Genomic DNA, 19,408 nt, shown 5'->3' with positions numbered 1-19,408 from the left:
CCCTGCCAGGTTAGCCCCTTTCTCTTGTGGTTTGCGGACCCCTGGGCCTCAGCTTTTTATGTTTGCCATTTCTATGATTCGCTTCCTCACGACCTTTTCTGTCATTTCTCTAATGCTATCAACTTCGCTGTCCTTTTTCCTATTCATGGATTCGGTATTTAAAAATTTGAAAACGATTTTGCTGGTAGTAATTGCCTTTTTCACAGGGCTGTTACATAGATAAAATCAACGTTTATGTGAAAACACCTTAAGGAAACATTAAGTGCTACAAAAATTCAAGGCAGATTCTTGAATTTTGTTCTTGCAGAGTTATAATTCTGTTTTTATTCTCCAGATACTGTGTCTTGTTTTCCTAAATCCGACTACCCCACACGGTGTAATCTGGAAAAACTAAAACTCCTGACAATTGCTGAGATATGAAGCCATGACCTTTATTTGTGCTGTGGAAAATCAAAGTTGACTCTGTACCATCAGTCTGTACCATCTTAGACTTGTGTAGTTAGAACAAGATCCATTGTTTCAACACTATTCTTAATCCGGTGATCTCTTGGCCCTCCTACAGTGAATTTTTTTTTTCCACTCAGATGATGAGGAAACTTATACTTTCCAAAAAAAGTCACTTTAGCCCGGGCATGGTGGCTCACTCCTGTAATCCTAGCACTTTGGGAGGCCGAGGCGGGCGGATCATGAGGTCAGGAGATCAAGACCATCCTGGCTAACACGATGAAACCCCGTCTCTACTAAAAATACAAAAAGAAAAAATTAGCTGGGCGTGGTGGCGGGCGCCTGTAGTCCCAGCTACTTGGGAGGCTGAGGCAGGAGAATGGTGTGAATCCGGGAGGCAGAGCTTGCAGTGAGCCGAGATCCTCCATTGCACTCCAGCCTGGGTGACAGCAAGACTCCGTCTCAAAAAACAAAATCACTTTAATACCATATCATTACAAATTTCTGGAGCAAATTCTAATGTTATATTGGCTTCATGATATATACATTAGCAGAATGTATGAGTTTTCACTGTGGAACCTAAATTAAAGGATATTGAAAATGTTGGTCTGGTCCAACTAGTTTTATTCTTAGGCACTTTAACTATCTTCTGTAGTAGTGGTTCTCAAACTTCAGTGTGAGGAACTTGTTTAAAAAAAGCTGCAGGGTCACACACACTAAGATTCATTAGTTTGAGAGCATGAGTGACGGAAAGGAGTAGTTACTTAAATGACACACCAGCTTGCTTCAAGGAATAAGACATATGAATACCCAAGTGAATAAAACAATGTTAGATGAAATAAACTTTTCTTTCAGACTAAACTTAAATAGATCAAAAAATAATGTTGAACTTGAAGAAGCCCATCAAGTGAGTTAAATGGTAGACAGACTCTTCCCCCATCGTTACTTATTCCCACCTAGCATTTTTTCAACTACTACTTAGCAATTAGCCCAATAAACAAATTTCCCTCTGGGATGTTTCATCATTCTAGAAATTACCTAGAAAAGATTCTAGTATTTTTTCTAATTAGTGACAATCTCTTTGGACCTAGTTTCCTTATCAAGAAATCAAAGGGCGAGGCCGGGCATGATGGCTCTCACCTGTAATTCCAGCACTTTGGGAGGCCAACGCAGGTGGATCAGTTGAGGTCAGGAGTTCGAGATGAGCCTGGCCAACATGGTGAAACCCCATCTCTACTAAAAATACAAAAATTAGCTGGGTGTGACAGCAGTTGCCTATAATCCCAGCTACTCAGAAGGCTGAGACTGAAGAATCACTTGAACCGGGGTGGCATAGGTTGCAGTGAGCCAAGATTGCGTCACTGCACTCCAACCTGGGGGACAGAGGGAGACTGTCTGGAAAAAGAAAGAGGAGAAATCAAAGGGTGAAACACAGGTCAGGAATTCTGACACTTGAGTGTGGATTGGAATCACCTGGAGGGCATTACTAAAACAATTTGCTGGACCCCACCTCCAGAGTTCTTTATTCAGTTGGTCCGGCCCAATTTATTAATGTATGTTTAACAAGTTCCCAGGTGATGCCTATGAAATGGCCCTTCTGGCTCAAAAAGTCTATGATTACAATTTCTGGCAGCTGGGAAACTCCATCTAGAGAGACGCTCTGTACACAGCAGAATCTAAGATGCAAGGACATAAACACTTTGCTGCCACCAAGATTGATTAAGCAAAAAAGGGTAACTACAAAATCTGTAAAAGAGTATATAGTTGGCCGGGCGCGGTGGTTCAAGCCTGTAATCCCAGCACTTTGGGAGGCCGAAGCGGGCGGATCACGAAGTCGGGAGATCGAGACCATCCTGGGTAACACGGTGAAACCGCGTCTCTACTAAAAATACAACAAAAAAGAAATTAGCCGGGCGTGGGGGCGGTCGCCTGTAGTCCCAGCTACTCCAGAGGCTGAGGCGGGAGAATGGCGTGAACCTGGGAAGCGGAGCTTGCAGTGAGCCGAGATCGCGCCACTGGAGGCGACAGAGCAAGACTCCGTCTCAAAAAAAAAAAAAAAGAGTATATAGTTATTAGGTTTAAGGATGAGATTGTGTACCTCATGAAAATCTTCCACTACTTCTCCGTAATTGTTTAAGCTAATGAAGGTAATTGAAATCTGTTCATTTTTACAATTTTTCAGATGAACTGGTATGATAAAAGTGTATTTTTTTTCTTTTTTTTTGAGACGGAGTCTCACTGTGTCGCCCAGGCTGGAGTGCAGTGGCCGGATCTCAGCTCACTGCAAGCTCCGCCCCCCGGGTTTACGCCATTCTCCTGCCTCAGCCTCCCAAGTAGCTGGGACTACAGGCACCCGCCACCTCGCCCGGCTAGGTTTTTGTATTTTTTAGTAGAGACGGGGTTTCACCGTATTAGCCAGGATGGTCTCGATCTCCTGACCTCGTGATCCGCCCGTCTCGGCCTCCCAAAGTGCTGGGATTACAGGCTTGAGCCACCGCGCCCGGCCTAAAAGTGTATTTTCAAGCCCTTAGAGAGTTACAATTATAATAATAGTACACACTTCACATGAACTTCTTATAAACATAAATAAGCAAACTCATTGCTCTAAGAAGCCATATTTAAGAGCTTTAGTACAAGATTTTCAAAATTATACAAATCGAATATACTCATGTATGAGGTTGTGAAGTTATAACCCATCTTAAAACAATCTATCTTAAATTTATTCCAGTGTTTTAAAAATTATTAGCCCTTTCTAAGTCCCATGTAATATAAGCACATCTTACCTTTAAAAACTGTAACTTCTAGCAGGACAGGGTGGCTCGTACCTGGAGTCCTACTTACTCAGGAGACTCAGGAGGATCACTTCAGCCCTGGAGTTTGAGACCAGACTGGGGCAACATAGACCTTTGTCTCTGAAAAAAAAAATTTTTTTTAATGAATAAAAACAATTACTTTTGTATGTGATTTAATAGCCATCTCTTTTGTTGTTGTTGTTGTTGAGATGAACGTCTCACTCTGTCGCCAAGGCTGGAGTGCAGTGGTGCAATCTTGGCTCACTGTAATCTCTGCCTCCCAGGTTCAAGCAATTCTCTTGCCTCAGCCTCCCTAGTAACTAGGACTACAGGCACCCGCCACCACGCCAGGCTAATTTTTGTATTTTTAGTAGAGATGGGATTCCACCATGTTGACCAGGCTGATCTTGAACTCCTGACCTCAGGTGATCCACCCACCTCGGCCTCCCAAAGTGGAGATTACAGGTATGAGCCACCACATTCAGCTGCTCATTTCAGTCTAAAAATGGATCAAACAAAAATCAGATTACAATATATAATTGTTATATACTGACTGACCTCCCTCATATCTTGGAAAATTCAAAATATTCACGTATTCATCAGATAAATTCAGGATGGATGCACTATGGAGAAAAGACCAGGGAAACAATGCTAAAGGCAGACACTAGTTTGAGGATTATTAAATCAATCCAGCTAAGAAATGATGGTGATCTCCAGGGAGAGGAGATGCAACGAAATGGATGGAGTAATAAATATTTAGTAGGTAAAATCAATAGGGGTTGGTGAATGATTGAATATAGAAGTTAATGAAAGAGAGGAGTCAATGTTGGTGGTAAGATTGCTGGCTTGGGCACTTGGGTAATTGGTGGTGCAATTTACATATAAATTACATAATCTTTCACATGCCTGGAAAACTTCCAATTTACATTTATTTTCTATATGTTTGGATCATTGTTATCAATAACACTGGCATCAGGACACTGTATTGGGCTCTGTGTTGATATAATGCTTCTCTAGATAAGTTATTTAATTAAACAAAAGCCTTCAGTAGTATAGCATGTTTTACCCTATCGAAAGTCTTTAACAGCTGTGGAGGGAGAGGGGGCAAAATTAGAGTAATTAACATGTGTTCAATGCCTACAATGTGCCAGGCATTCATTCTGCATTTCACGTAAATTAATCTTCACAACTAAATGCAAAGTAGGTTTTATGATCCTCATCTCCAGATTCAAAAACCAAGGTTTAGAGAAACAAACTAACCAAACATACTTGGAAATCAGGGAGTTAGCAATTACACCTGGTTTTGATTTTTTTAATGTTTTTCTTTTCCATTATACCATGCTAAATCACACTTCTACTTTAACTCTGTAAATGCAGTACTTCAATAATGCACATAAACATTAATAATGTCTATTGAACATCCATTACATAACCTCTTTTAATAAAAAAAAAAAAAAAAAGGTTAATTCTGGCCAGGCACAGTGGCTCATGCCTGTAATCTCAGCACTTTGGGAGGCCAAGGCGGGAAGATCACCTGAGTTTGGAAGTTCAAGAACAGTCTGACCAACATGGAAAAACCCTGTCTCTACTAAAAATACAAAATTAGCCGGGCATGGTGGCACATGCCTGTAATCCCAGCTAGGGAGGCTAAGGCAGGAGAATCGCTTACACCTGGTAAGTGGAAGTTGCAGTGAGCTGAGATTGCGCCATTGCACTCCAGCCTGGGCAACAAGAGCGAAACTCTGTCTCAAAAAAAAAAAAAAAAAAAAATGTTAATTCCTTTCAATAAAGCAACTCTTTGATACTTAAAAGCATTCACTAAGCATAGGGTTTTTTTTTCTTCTCAAGGATAAACACAACCAATTCTTGTATTCTTCATCAAATATTTTACAGAATTATGGAATGTACAAGTTGGAGGGCATCTTAGAGATTATCTAGGACTTACCCCAATCTTTTATCGATTTGGGAACTGAAACTAAGAAATATTGATTGCCCAAAGATGCCTAGTAAGTGTGAAGACCTAAACTCAAAATTGGGAGAAAGGAACAAAATACATTTTAGATACAAATATTATTTTTGAGCTGTTTCATGATATTTTTATGTAAATTCCGTTCTTATCCTTACAAGTAGCTGCCTCCTTCTGGGGTCCTCACTATCTTGTCAAAATCTTTAAAATGTGAACCCCAAATGGAACTCAGTATTCCATATTCGAAGCAAAAATGATACCAGACAACAATTCCAATACAGTTTTTTTGGAACTTGACAACATAATTCTAAAGTTCATATATAAAAATAAAAACACAAGAGTAGCCAGGACATTTCTGAAAAAGGATAATCAGGAAGAAAACATGTGGTTCTCATTAATAAAAACACATAAAGTAGCCTGTAATCCCAGCACTTTGGGAGGCCGAGGCGGGCGGATCACCTGAGGTCAGGAGTTCCAGATGAGACTGGCCAACATGGCAAAACCCTGTCTCTACTAAAAATACAAAAATTAGCCAGGCATGGTGGTGGGCACTTGTAATCCCCGCTACTCGGGAGGCTGAGGCAGAAGAATCTCTTGAACCCAGGAGGCGGAGGTTGCAGCAAGCCAAGATTGCACACTGCACTCCAGTCTGGGTAACAGAGTGAGACTCTGTCTCAAAAAATAAAAAATAAAGTAGAATAAATGAAAATATCACTAGAGTAGAATAAAAACTAAAAACTTGGCAGGGCATGGTGGCTCACACCTGTAATCCCAGCACTTTGGGAGGCCGAGGCGGGTGGATCATGAGACCAGGAAATCGAGACCATCCTGACTAACAGGGTGAAACCCCGTGGTGGCAGGCGCCTGTAGCCCCAGCTACTCAGGAGGCTGAGGCAAGAGAACGGTGTGAACCCGGGAGGCAGAGCTTGCAGTGAGCCAAGATCGCACCACTGCACTCCAGCCTGGGCGACAGAGGGAGACTCTGTCTCAAAAAAAAACAAAAACAAAAACAAAACCCTAAAAACTCAATCCTAGTAAATATAAGAATTAAATACGTGATCAATGTGACATTTCAAATCAAAGGGAAATAAAGAGTACTAGAATAACTAGATAACAGAAAAAAATGTTAGCTCATGATATAAAAATAAATACTGGGCCAGGCACAGTGGCTCACACCTGTAATCCCAGCAATTGGGGAGCCCAGGACAGGTGGATCACTTGAGCTCAAGAGTTTCAGACCAGCCTGGGCAACAGAGTGAGATCCGATCTGTACAAAAAAACAGAAAAATTAGCTGGGCATGGTGGCACACATCTGTAGTCACAGCTACTCAGGAGGCTGAGATGGGAGGATAGCTTAAGCCTGGGAGGCAGAGGTTGTAGTGAGCCGAGACTGTGCCACTGCACTCCAGCCTAGGCAATAGAGCCAGACCCTGTCTCAAAAAATAATAATAAATAAATTCTGACTGAGAGAAGTGGCTCACACCTGTAATCCCAACACTTTGGGAGGCTGAAGCAGGAGAATCATTAGAGCCCAAGAGTCCAAAACCAGGCTGGACAACAAAGTAAGACCCCTGTCTCTACAAAAAAAAAAAAGAGAGAGAGAAAAGAAAAATAAATTAGCCAGGCATGGTGATACACGCCTGTAGTCCCAGCTACTCGGGGGCTGAGGTGGGAGGATCTCTTGAGCCCAGGAAGTTGAGGCTGCAGTGAGCCATGATCTGCACCACTGCACTCCAGCCTGGGTGACAGAGCAAGACTCTGTCTCAAAATAATAATAAATAAATGCAACATAAATTCAAGATTTAAAGTTTTAAAAACACTAATAGAGGCTGAGCACAGTGGCTCACACCTGTAATCTGAGCACTTTGGGAGGCTGAGGCAGGCGGATCACTTGAAGTCAGGAGTTCAAGACCAGCCTGGCCAACATGGTAAAACCCCGTCTCTACCAAAAAATGCAAAAATTAGCCAGGCATGGTGGTGTGCATCTGTAGTCCCAGATACTCAGGAGGCTGAGGTGGGAGAATCACTTGAACCTGGGAGGTAGAGGCTGCAGTGAGCCGAGATCATGCCACTATACTCCAGGATAGGTGACAGAATGAAACCCTATCTTAAAAAATGAATACAAATACAAATACAAAAACTAGCCAGGCATGGTGGCACCTTCCTGTAAACCCAGTTACTCAGGTGACTGAGGCATGATAATTTCTTGAACCCAGGAGGTAGAGGTTGCAGTAAGCTGAGATTTCACCACTACATTCCAGTATTGGCACCAGAGCAAGATTCTGTCTCAAAAAAACTAAAAGAAAATAAAGGTAAATATAGGACATTGGAATGGAGAGGCCCTTTCTAAATTATATTTTTAAAAAGAGGAAAATAAAAATGTTACACTTTCATATAATTTAAAATAGCACAAATAATTTTAAAAAGACTATCAGGAAAATGTCTGATGTTTATGACAAAGAGTTAATGTTCTTACTATATAAAGAATACATAAGAAGCCTTAGAAATCAACAAGACAAATACCCAGCAGAGAAAATGACATAAACAGGCAAATTTACGGTGGCTCACGCCAGTAATCCCAGAACTTTGGGAGGCCGAAGTGGGCAGATCATGAGGTCAGGATTTGAGAACAGCCTGACGAACATGGTGAAACCCCATCTCTACTAAAAATACAAAAACAATAGCTGGGCGCAGTGGCGTGCACCTGTAGTCTCAGCTACTTGGGAGGCTGAGGCAGGAGAATGGTGTAACCCGTGAGGCGGAGCTTGCAGTGAGCTGAGATCACGCCACTGCTCTCCAGCCTGGGCGACAGAGCAAGACTCTGTCTCAAAAGAGAGAGAGAGAGAGAACACACTGTACACCTGGAACACAACCTGAAGGGATTATATTTTTGTAATCTATAGTGGTTTCCTTATCAGCAATACCAAACTAAAGAGCTCCCTTCTTTGTAAACGATAAAGGGATTAAAAATTTTTAAACATTAAACCATAAGAGAGTGGACAGTATAAATTTGAAATTATGCACCATAATGTAGTTCTATGTATAGCAATGGGGTAAGGCTGGGTGCTGTGGCTCACGCTTGTAATCCCAGCACTTTGGGAGGTGGAGGAGGGTGGATCACTTCAGGTCAGGATTCGAGACCAGCCTAACCAACATGGTGAAACCTTGTCTCCATTGAAAATACAAAAAAAAAAAAAAGAAAGAAAATTAGCTGGACGTGGTGGCTCACACTTGTAATCCCAGCTACTCAGGAGGCTGAGGCAGGAGAATCGCTTGAACCTGGGAAGTGGAGGTTGCAGTGAGCAAAGATTGTACCACCACACTCCAATCTGGGTGACAGAGGAAGACTCCATCTCAAAAAAAAAAAAAAAAAAAAAAAAAAAAAAAAAAAAAAATGGGGCAGCTAGCTGGGTGCTGTAGCTCAGGCCTGTAACCCTAACACTTTGGGAGACAGAGTGAGGAGGATCACTTGAGTCCAGGAGTTTGAGACCAGCCTGGGTAATAGAGTAAGACCCCAGCCTGTACGAAAAAATAAAAAAAAATAGCCAGGCTTGGTGGCATGTGCCTGTTCTCTCTGTTACTGGGGAGGCTGAAGTAGGAGGATCACTTGTACCCAGGGAGTTGAGGCACTGCAGTGCATGATCCCACTTCTGGGCGGCAGAACAAGACCCCATCTCAAAAAAAGGAAAAAAAAAGAGAGAGGCCTGTGGATCTCCTGGAAGATGGCAGCGCGATCTGTGTCCGGCATCACCAGGAAAGTCTTCATGTGGACAGTCTCAGGGCACCACGTAGAGAATTTTGGTCTCGATCCAGAAAAGAGAAAGAGCCAGTGGTTGCTGAGACAGTAGAAGAGGTGAAAAAGGAACCTGTCCCCAGTGTGTCTACCCTCATGAAGCCAAGTACACACACCACCTGAAGATCTCCAGAGTCATTTAGAATCTTAACGTTAAAAAGTTTTTGGTTCATCTCTTCTTAGTAATTGGCAAGACATCTCACTGGAAGATGGTCGTCTACAGTTCAATCTCTTGGCACATTTAGCTGATGACTTGGGTCATGTAGTCCCTAACTCCAGACTCCACCAGATGTGCAGGGTTAGAGATGTTCTTGATTTTCTATAATGTCCCTATTCAAGATAGATCTAAATTTGATTAACTCAGTGCCAGTAATCCACCCCCTAATTTGAAAATCATTTGGAGTTACTAAGCAATTTGGAAGAGAAACACATTGAAATCATTTTTTTCCCCTGAGCAAGGGGGCTGCTTATTAGAACTTTCGATACTTCACCATGTGAAATACTACCAGAAGTGGTCTCTAAACCTACTTTTTCTATAGAGGAATGTGTCATCTCTTTATTTCTCATATTATGAATGGACAAATAACAGGACTTTCTATTTTCATATTTGCTGAAACCTTTTTTTTTTTTTTTTTTTGAGACGGAGTCTCACTCTGTCGCCCAGGCTGGAGTGCAGTGGCCGGATCTCAGCTCACTGCAAGCTCCGCCTCCCAGGTTTACCCCATTCTCCTGCCTCAGCCTCCCGAGTAGCTGGGACTACAGGCGCCAACCACCACACGCAGCTAATTTTATTTTTGTATTTTTAGTAGAGACGGGGTTTCACTATGTTAGCCAGGATGGTCTCACTCTCCTGACCTCGTGATCTGCCTGCCTCGGCCTCCCAAAGTGCTGGGATTACAGGCGTGAGCCATTACGCCCAGCCTGCTGAAACCACTTTTTAAATGAAATTAGGCCATTACTAATTTATGAAAAATTTTGAGAGGATACTGTCATTAACTTGGGTTTAAGACAGGAGGACATTTCAAGTTCACACCCTTCATAGGCATAAAGTAGTAGTTGCAAGAAAATATTTTTATCCTGTTAGGACTTGTATCTAAGATAGTTATTATACATTGCACATATACAAATAAGCTTGTATTAGATAGATACCTATAAAAGTGTGTTGTATATTACTGACCGTCCTAGATTAATTTCTTTGGAATTAAAGTAGATTTGTTAAAGTGAAAAAAAAGAAAGAAAAGAAAAAAGAATAAAGTAGAAAATGTATCTCTCAAAAATACTTTATATTTAAATTTGTATTTATTTATTTATTTTTTTAGAGACAGGGTCTTGCTCTGTCTCCCAGGCTGGAGTGTAGTGGTGCCATTTTAGCTCACTGCAGGCTCACGCTCCTGGTGATCCGCCCACCTCATTCTGCTGCCCTCGCCTCCCAAGTAGCTGGGTCTACAGGCAGGAGCCCCTGTGTCTAGTTCATTCATCTTTTTGTTTTAAATTATGTTGAAGATTTTCTTAAACTTCAAGCTTCAAAATATATTAACTGAGTTTTTATTACTGAAAAGTATACTAACCTTCATTTAATAATATGAATTACAGAGTTTGAAATGTAAGTTTTTCTGATTATGCATTAATACCATTAGAACCTGTATGCTAAATATTAACTGACCTAGCAAATGTATAATTTTCAAACCTTGCTAATTTTTTAAAAAACAACTTGTTTCTTGTCTGTTGCAATAATATTACAAACAAAGAGATTATACTTTGACAAAATTGCTAACTGAATTCTATGATGCTTGGTAATAATGTCTCATTTATGTAGTACAAAGTTGATAAGAATAAGGGTATTCTTGGCCACTGATTGCTATTTTCAAGAAATAGAATGTAGAAGAGGTTAACAGCAAACAAAAACTGACTCGTGATTTTATCAAAGTTATTTCATGTATCCTCTTGGAAAGAAAGGAGTAGAACAGAATAATCTTGATATTTTAAAATGGCAGGGAACACTGAATTTAACTACACTTAAAATATTTCAGTAGGATTTCTTCCTCCCTCCTCCACAGGAATTAACAATATATATTTCTCACAGATTTCTGTTAACTACTTCTATTATCTAAATGTCTACCCATATGACTAAGTGAATGATTCATATCACTGAAATATTTCATAGGGTTTTATAATGATATTTCAGGGAAAAACATCATTTTAACTTCCAGCAGAAAATTTTCTGACAATTATTCTTAATATACAGGAAAGTAAGAGTTTCATGAGTGAAATGGTTTAAGAAAAGAGATTTTTAGAATTCTTTTGGCAGGGTATGGTGGCTCACACCTGTAATCCCAGCACTTTGGGAGGCCAAGGCAGGGGGATAGCTTGAGTCCAGGAGTTCCAGACCAGCCTGGACAACATGGTGAAACACCATCTTTACAAAAAATACAAAAACTAGCCAGGCATGGTGGCTCTAGCCTGTAGTTCCAGCTACTCAGGAGGCTGAGGTGGGAGGATCACTTGAGCCCTGGAGGTTGAGGCTGCAGTGAGCAATGATCATGCCACTATACTCCAGCCTAGGCGACAGAGTGAGAGACCATGTTTCTATATATATATATAGAAATATATACTTTTGCAACTTTAATAAATGTGTATATGAAATTGTTTTTTTCTTTTTTCACAAAAAGATTGGCATCTATTCATTGCCTATTTTGTAAAGAATTGTAAGACATTCTAGAGATTTAAACCACTTAAAAGAAAAATCGTGAATGAGACATTTATGTATATTTGCAAGAACTACTAGCATACAACCAAGAAGGAGAGCCCTCAAAAACCACCAAGTCACAAGTACCATGCCCTCTAAGGTCAGACATGTCCAGGGGCCAGCTATACTCCGACCAATATAGTTGCTCAGAATTCCACTGCTCAGAGGGACACTGTGCTTGGGGTTTAATGCTTTGGGGGCACTGTCTTTAAATTCTTTTTTTTTTTTTGGACAGAGTCTCACTCTGTTGCCCAGGCTGGTGTGCAGTGGCTGATCTCAGCTCACTGCAAGCTCTGCCTCGCAGGTTCAAGCGATTCTCCTGCCTCAGCCTCCCGAGTAGCTGGGATTACAGGCATGCATCACCACGCCCGGTTAATTTTTGTATTTTTAGTAGAGACGGGGTTTCACCATGTTGGCCAGGCTGGTCTCGAACTCCTGACCTCATGATCCGCTCGCCTCGGCCTCCCAAAGTGCTGGGATTACAGGTGTGAGCCACCGCGCCCAGCCGGCTTTAAATTCTTAATAATTTCATTTTTGAATTTGTGTTTTGTAAGTGAAGTCCAATGGGACCATGGACCATGCTTGGAGCCCACCTCCATGCCTCCCCCTACAGGTTCTCAGTGACTAGCTGCCTGCCCCTTGGTACCCTGATCCCCACCCAGCCTTCCTCTCTCCAACTCTGCTCACTACTACAACCACTATTGCCTTCTGCCCTGAGCAGTAATTGGATTACATTGGCAGGAGAGTGGAGAGGAGGCTCACTCTTCCCTGTGGTTGCCCTCACCCTCCAGTGGGGATCTGGGAGCAGGTTGGAGGGGTCCCACAAGCAGTCTGTTTTGGAGTATTTTCAGGAAAGGCAAGGAAACATCTACTTTGGGCTGGCAGCACCACAGCATGTTCAACAGATGTTGAACAGGGCTCTCTACACCACCCCAGTCAGTAAGGTGTCCCAGTGCAGGAGATTTCAGTTCCTTGGGATCGCATACACCAAAGGTTGAAAAGGCAGGGCCATGAGAAGAGGAGATTTCCTCCTCCACTAGGTCTCACAAATTATATAGCCAGTAGTGATTGTGCCTCTTACAATAAAAATGAACTCAAAAACCTTTATAAACATCATAACATGGACTGTGGGACATCTTTCAAGTGTTTTATTTGAAGGCTGGGCATGGAAATGGGGTAAAAGGAAGTGAAGAGGTATCCCCAGACCGTTGCTGGATTGGGGCTCAGGCCGGAAGCTGCTTCTGGGTTATCTCTGTGCACATGCATGCCATCGCAGAGAAGGGTCTTGTGGTTCTGAGACATCCTATGATATCAGCTACTGATTAGATTGAGAAGAACCCAAGGAGGCTGGATCAGTGTTAGGGCTAACCAAGAGAGTTGGTCCAGAATGTACCAAACTTCCTAAGATCACCCTGTAAATCTTCTAGATATGAAAAAAGAGAAACAGAACAGATTCACAGTTCTACTTCAATCCCAAATTTCATCTTGGGTTTGAAGCCAGAAACATCTCTGATCACGGAGAGAACAAGATGACATTTACCTATGTGACATCACTGTGCTATAGAACTTCTCTATTGCTTGATTTGCATTTTCTAATATTATATAATTTCTACAGGGCACCATCCAGATAGAAATATACCACAGAGCTCAATTCTTGTAATTAGACCCTGTATTGGAAAATACAAAAACCTCAAAGAGACAGAGATAAAATTTATACACACATTAAGAAAGGTTGTCATGGCAACTTTGCTTGAAGATATGTATTTTTAAATCTAAGTAAATTTGGCATTCAGAACATTTGCATCTCCCTCAAAGGTTCTGTATCAAGAATATTTTTAAAAATTGTTTTCAAATTTCTTCTGAATCTACACTTCCTTGAAAGCTTAAAAATTCCTATGAATATAATAGCAGCATAGACTCAAGCACATATTTTCAGAAGGCCCTATATGAGAAAAATCCAAAGTGAAAGGGTAAAAACATTACTTTTCTACCCCTAGAATCCCTAGGCTTCTCCCTTTAAAATGTTAAATTGTGAGCAGGCTATGCCCATATAATCTCTACAAGGTCCTTTAATGCTCTAAAAATCAATTAGTTATTAGTTGATGACCTTGCAATATATGCAACAAATTATGAAAACTGAACACACGTAGTGCTGCAGTATAATTAAGCAACAATTAATACAGACCACTACAATAAATATCACCCTGTAACTTAACCAAACCAATTCTTAGCTTTGTTTCTTCTTACTTTGAAAGTTCTCCAGTATTCCTAATCAGCATCATTGTTGAAAGTATTCCTTGATGAGATAACTAGTTTAATCATCTTGCTCATACATTGAAAATAAAGTGATGAGGCCAGCCGCGGTGGCTCACACCTGTAATCCCACTTTAGGAGGCCAAGGTGGGCGGATCACAAGGTCAAGAGATGGAGACCATCCTGGCCAACATGGTGAAACCCCATCTCTACAAAAATACAAAAATTAGCTGGGGGTAGTGGCACTCACCTGTAGTCCCAGCTGCTAGGGAGGCTGAGGCAGAATTGCTTGAACCCAGAAAGTGGAGCTTGCAGTGAACCAAGATCATGCCACTGCACTCCAGCCTGGCAACAGAGTGAGACTCTGTCTCAAAAAAAAAAAAAAAAAAAAGAAAAGAAAGTGTTGGGTCCATGCCTGTAATCCCAGCACTTTGGGAGGCCAAGGTGTGAGGATCACTTGAGTCCAGGAGTTTGAGACCAGCCCTGGCAACAGAGTGAGACCCCGTTTCTACAAAAAAATTAAAAAGTTAGCCAAGTGTGGAGGTGCATGCCTGTAGTCTGAACTACACAGGAAGCTGAGGTAGGAGGATTGCTTGAGCCTGGGAGGCAGAGGGTGCAGTGAGCTGAGATGGCACCACTGCACTCCAACCTGGGCAACAGAGTGAGACCCTGTCACAGAAAGAAGAGAAGGAAGGAAGGAACGGAGGGAGGGAGGGAGGGAAAATAAAGACTGGAAAAAAAAAAAAAGGAGAAAGAAAATACAGTTATGGTTTCACTCCCAGCAGTTCCGTGTGCTTCTTCCCCAATTATAGCTTATGACAGAAGCCTCCTGTCACCTTTGTCATGTAGTTATCTCCAAGTTCCTTCCTATGTTCCTCTCAGCCACTAACCTAAAATGTCCTTGAGCTATGTATTAGTTTGTTTTCACACTGCTGATAAAGACATACCCGAGACTGGGCAATTTACAAAAGAAAGAGGTTTAATGGACTTACAGTTCCATGTGGCTGCGGAGGCCTCACAATCATGGCAGAAGGTGAAAGACACGTCTCACATGGTGGCAGACAAGAGAAGAGAGCTTGTGAAGGGAAACTACCATTTTTTTAAACCCATCAGATCTCATGAGACTTATTCACTGTCACAAGAATAGCGTGGGAAAGACCCACTTCCATGATTCAATTAACTCCCACCACCAAGTCCCTCCCACAACACGTGGGAATTCAAGATAAGATTTGGGTGGGGAAACAGCCAAACCATATCATTCCATCCTTGCCCCTCCCAAATCTTATATCCTCATATTTCAAAACCAATTATGCCTTCCCAACAGTCCTCCCAAAGTCTTAACTCATTTCAGCATTAACTCAAAAGTCCACAGTCCAAAGTCTCAACTGAGACAAGGCAAGTCCCTTCTGCTTATGAGCCTGTAAAATCAAAAGCAAGTTAGTTTCTTCCTAGATACAATGGGGGTACAGGCATTGAGTAAATACAGCCATTCCAAATGGGAGAAATTGGCCAAAACAAAGGGGCCACAGGCCAGATGCAAGTCCAAAATCCAGTGGGGTAGTAAAATCTTAAAGCTCCAAAATTATCTCCTTTGACTCCATGTCTCACATCCAAGTCATGCTAATGCAGAAAGTGGGTTCCCATGGCCTTGTGCAACTCTGCCCCTGTGGCTTTGTAGGGTATAGCCTCCTTCCTGGTGGCTTTCATGGGCTGGCATTGAGTGTCTGTGGCTTTTCCAGGTGCACAGTGCAAGCTGTTGGTGGATCTACCATGTTGGGATCTGGAGTATGATGGCCCTCTTTTCACAGCTCCACTAGGCAGTGCCCCAATGAGGACTCTATGTGGGGGCTCTGACCCCACATTTCCCTTCGATACTGTCCTAGCAGAGGTTCTCCATGAGCGCCCTGCCCCTGTAGCAAACTTCTTCCTGGACATCCAGGTGTTTCCATACATCCTCTGAAATCTAAGCAGAGGTTATCAAACTCCAATTTTTGACTTATGTGTACTTGCAGGTTCAACACCATGTGGAAGCTGCCAAGACTTGGGGCTTGGACCCTCTGAAGTCATGGTCTGAGCTCTGTGTTGGCCGCTTTCACCCATGGCTGGAGTGGCTGGGACACAGGACACCATGTCCCTGGGCTATACACAGTACAGGGATCTTGGGCCCAGCCCACAAAACCACTTTTTCCTCCTAGGCCTCTGGGCCTGTGATGGGAGGGGCTGCTGTGAAGACCTCTGACATGCCTTGGAGACATTTTCCCCACTGTCTTGGGGATTAACATTTGGCTCCTCATTACTTATGCAAATTTCTGCAGCCAGCTTGAATTTCTCCTCAGAAAATGGGATTTACTTTTCTATCTCATTGTCAGGGGCAAATTTTCCAAAGCTCTGCCTCCCTTATAAAACTGAATGCTTAACATCACCCAAGTCAACTCTTAAATGCTTTGCTGCTTAGAAACTTCTACCAGATACCCTAAATCATCTCTCTCAAGTTCAAAGTTCCACAAATCTCTAGGGCAGGGGCAAATGCCAACAGTCTCTTTGCTAAGAAATAGCAAGAGTCACCTTTGCTCCAGTTCCCAACAAGTTCCTCATTTCCATCTGAGAACACCTCAGCCTGGATTTCATTGTCCATATCATCATCAGCATTTTGGTCAAAGCCATTTAACAAGTATCTAGGGAGTTCCAAACTTTCCCACATTTCCTTCTTCTGAGCCTTCCAAACTATTCCAACCTCTGCCTGTTACCCAGTTCCAAAGTTGCTTCCACATTTTTGGGTATCTTTTCAGCAGTGCCCCACTCTACTGGTACCAATTTACTGTATTAGTTTGTTTTCACACTGCTGATAAAGACATACCTGAGACTGGGCAATTTACAAAATAAAGAGGTTCATTGGACTTACAGTTCTATACTGCTGGGGAGGCCTTACAATCATGGCAGAAGGCAAGGAGGAGTTTAAGTTACATCTCATGTGGATGGAAGCAGGCTAAGAGAGAGCTTGTGCATGGAAACTCCCCATTTTAAAACCATCAGATCTCATGAGACCCATTCACTATCACAAGAACAGCACAGGAAAGACTCACCCCCATGATTCAGTCATCTCCCACCAGGTCCCTTCCACAACACGTGGGAATTATGGGAGCTACAAGATGAGATTTGGTGGGTGACAGAGCCAAACCATATCAAGCTGCTTCCCAACCCAGTACCCAGAGAGCTCTGGGTGCTAGAAGATTCAAGGTGGTAAAGCTCTGGGACATGAGACTGTGGGGTTCTCCCTCCTGGGGAGAAACACAAGAAAAGACAGAGAACACAGTAATAATGCCTTGTATGTTTTGTTTACTGCTATATCCCCAGTGTGTAGCATAAGATCTGGCACACATGCTCAATAAGCAACTATTGTCTGACAAATGGGTCCCCTTTCTTTGGGTGGGAATGGAAAAATCAGGACAGGGATATGAGTCAGTGAAGCTAGAGGACATACTGGGCTCTGGCAGGAGAGAGGTGGAGGTAAGGGAGAGAATATGGTATTCAGGTGGTTCAGTTTTAAGGCTATGGTCATTCTTAGACTAGAGAATCTCTGGACCATATATAGTTTAAGGAATTTGTCTCTAGATCATGTTGGGCAAAATGGGTTCTGTTCTATAAGAGACTACTTCTATGAAATCTGGATTTTACAGGAACTGGTTTCAGAGATGTTATTGGAAAAAAGAGTACTTTCATCAAATACATTTGGAACATTCAGAGTTTAACCAAATTAAAGTAGGTTTCTTTTTTTTTTTTTTGAGACAGAGTCTTGCATTGTCACCCAGGCTGGAGTGCAGTGGTGTGATCTCGGCTCACTGCAAGCTCCACCTCCCGGGTTCAAGCCATTCTCCTGTCTCAGCCTCCTGAGTAGCTGGGACTATAGGTGCCCGCCACCATGCCCGGCTAATTTTTTTTATTTTTAGTAGAGATGGGGTTTCCCCATGTTAGCCAGGAAGATCTCGATCTCTTGACCTCATGATCCGCCCGCCTCGGCCTCGCAAAGTACTGGGATTACAGGCGTGAGCCACCGCGCCTGGCCTAAAGTAGGTTTCTTTACAGTAGGACTTTTCGGCTCTTCCAATATTAATGTATATTATAAATATCTGAGAAAGAATATAGTATGGAGAATCTGATAATGAATATCAAGGAAACCTCTCAGAGTATCTCACAGGATGGTGTTTCATGAGACATTGTGGGAAATAATGCTCTCACTAACCTCGTAAAAAACCCTTATCTTTAAACATTTCTTGGTTCAATGATCATCTAATGATAAGACAGAAGGAACAGGATGGGGCTGGGTGCGGAGGCTCACGCTTGTAATCCCAGCACTTTGGGAGGCTGAGGAGGGCAGATCACCTGAGGTTGGGAGTTTGAGACCAGCCTGGCCAACATGGAGAAACCCGTCTCTACTAAAAATACAAAACATTAGCTAGGCATGGAGGCATTCACCTGTAGTTGCAGCTACTCGGGAGACTGATGCAGGAGAATCGCTTGAATCCGGGAGGCGGAGGTTGCGGTGAGCCGAGATTATACCATTGCAGTCCAGCCTGGGCAACAAAAGCAAAACTCCATCTCAAAAAAAAAAAAAAAAAAAGGAATACGATGGGCATGGTGGCTCATGCCTGTAATCCCAACACTTTGGGAGGCCGAGGTAGGTGGATCACCTGAGGTCAGGAGTTGGAGACCAGCCTGGCCAACATGGTGAAACTCCCTCTCTATTAAAAATACAAAAAAAATGTAGCTGGGCATGGTGGTGTGTGCCTGTAATGCCAGTTACTCAGGAGGCTAAGGCGGAAGAATTGCTTGAACCCAGGAGGCGGAGGTTGCAGTGAGTTGAGATCACACCATTGCACTCCAGCCTGGGCGGCAAGAGCAAAACTCCGTCTCAAAAAAAAAAAAAAAAAAAAAAAGATACAGAAGGAAAAAATGACTACTTAGTTACCAACTATTTTAGTTGTGTTTTGTATAGTACTATATTATAAATCTATGTTCACATCTAATACAGGCATGAGTGGAAGGCAGGCATACAACATCCTCTTAAACACTTCTATTAATGGAGTATTCAGCACATCACAAAATAGCTTTATGGATAGTTCGGCTTCTTAATTTTTTTTTCAACTATTAAGTAACATCAATCATTTCCTTTATTCTGTATGCACAGAACACCAACAATAAAGATTTCATTCATTTACTCAAAAATATTTATTGGTTGCCTTTTTGGGGACAGATACTTTATGACTTTATGACAGTTACAATGGTAAGTAACAAAATTTCATTTCATACCATCATGTGTTTAAAGTTAAAATAAGTATTTTAGATGTAAATAAACTTTTTTTTAAAATTACCAAACAGGATATGTGTAATTTATTTGCTCATGGCATTTTATCACA

The 19,408-nt window shown here is 42.1% G+C and overlaps 1 pseudogene; it reads left to right on the top strand.

Annotated features, from left to right (window-relative positions):
• The first annotated feature begins 8,924 nt into the window (after nucleotides 1-8,924).
• On the top strand, nucleotides 8,925-9,405 carry LOC104653584 (annotated as a pseudogene).
• Nucleotides 9,406-19,408: the final 10,003 nt, after the last annotated feature.

The sequence above is a fragment of the Rhinopithecus roxellana genome, chromosome 14 (genome assembly GCF_007565055.1).
Source record: "Rhinopithecus roxellana isolate Shanxi Qingling chromosome 14, ASM756505v1, whole genome shotgun sequence".
Lineage (NCBI taxonomy): Eukaryota > Metazoa > Chordata > Mammalia > Primates > Cercopithecidae > Rhinopithecus > Rhinopithecus roxellana.
The sequence above is the reverse complement of the archived record's forward strand: the minus strand, read 5'-3'. Positions and strand labels throughout refer to the sequence as shown.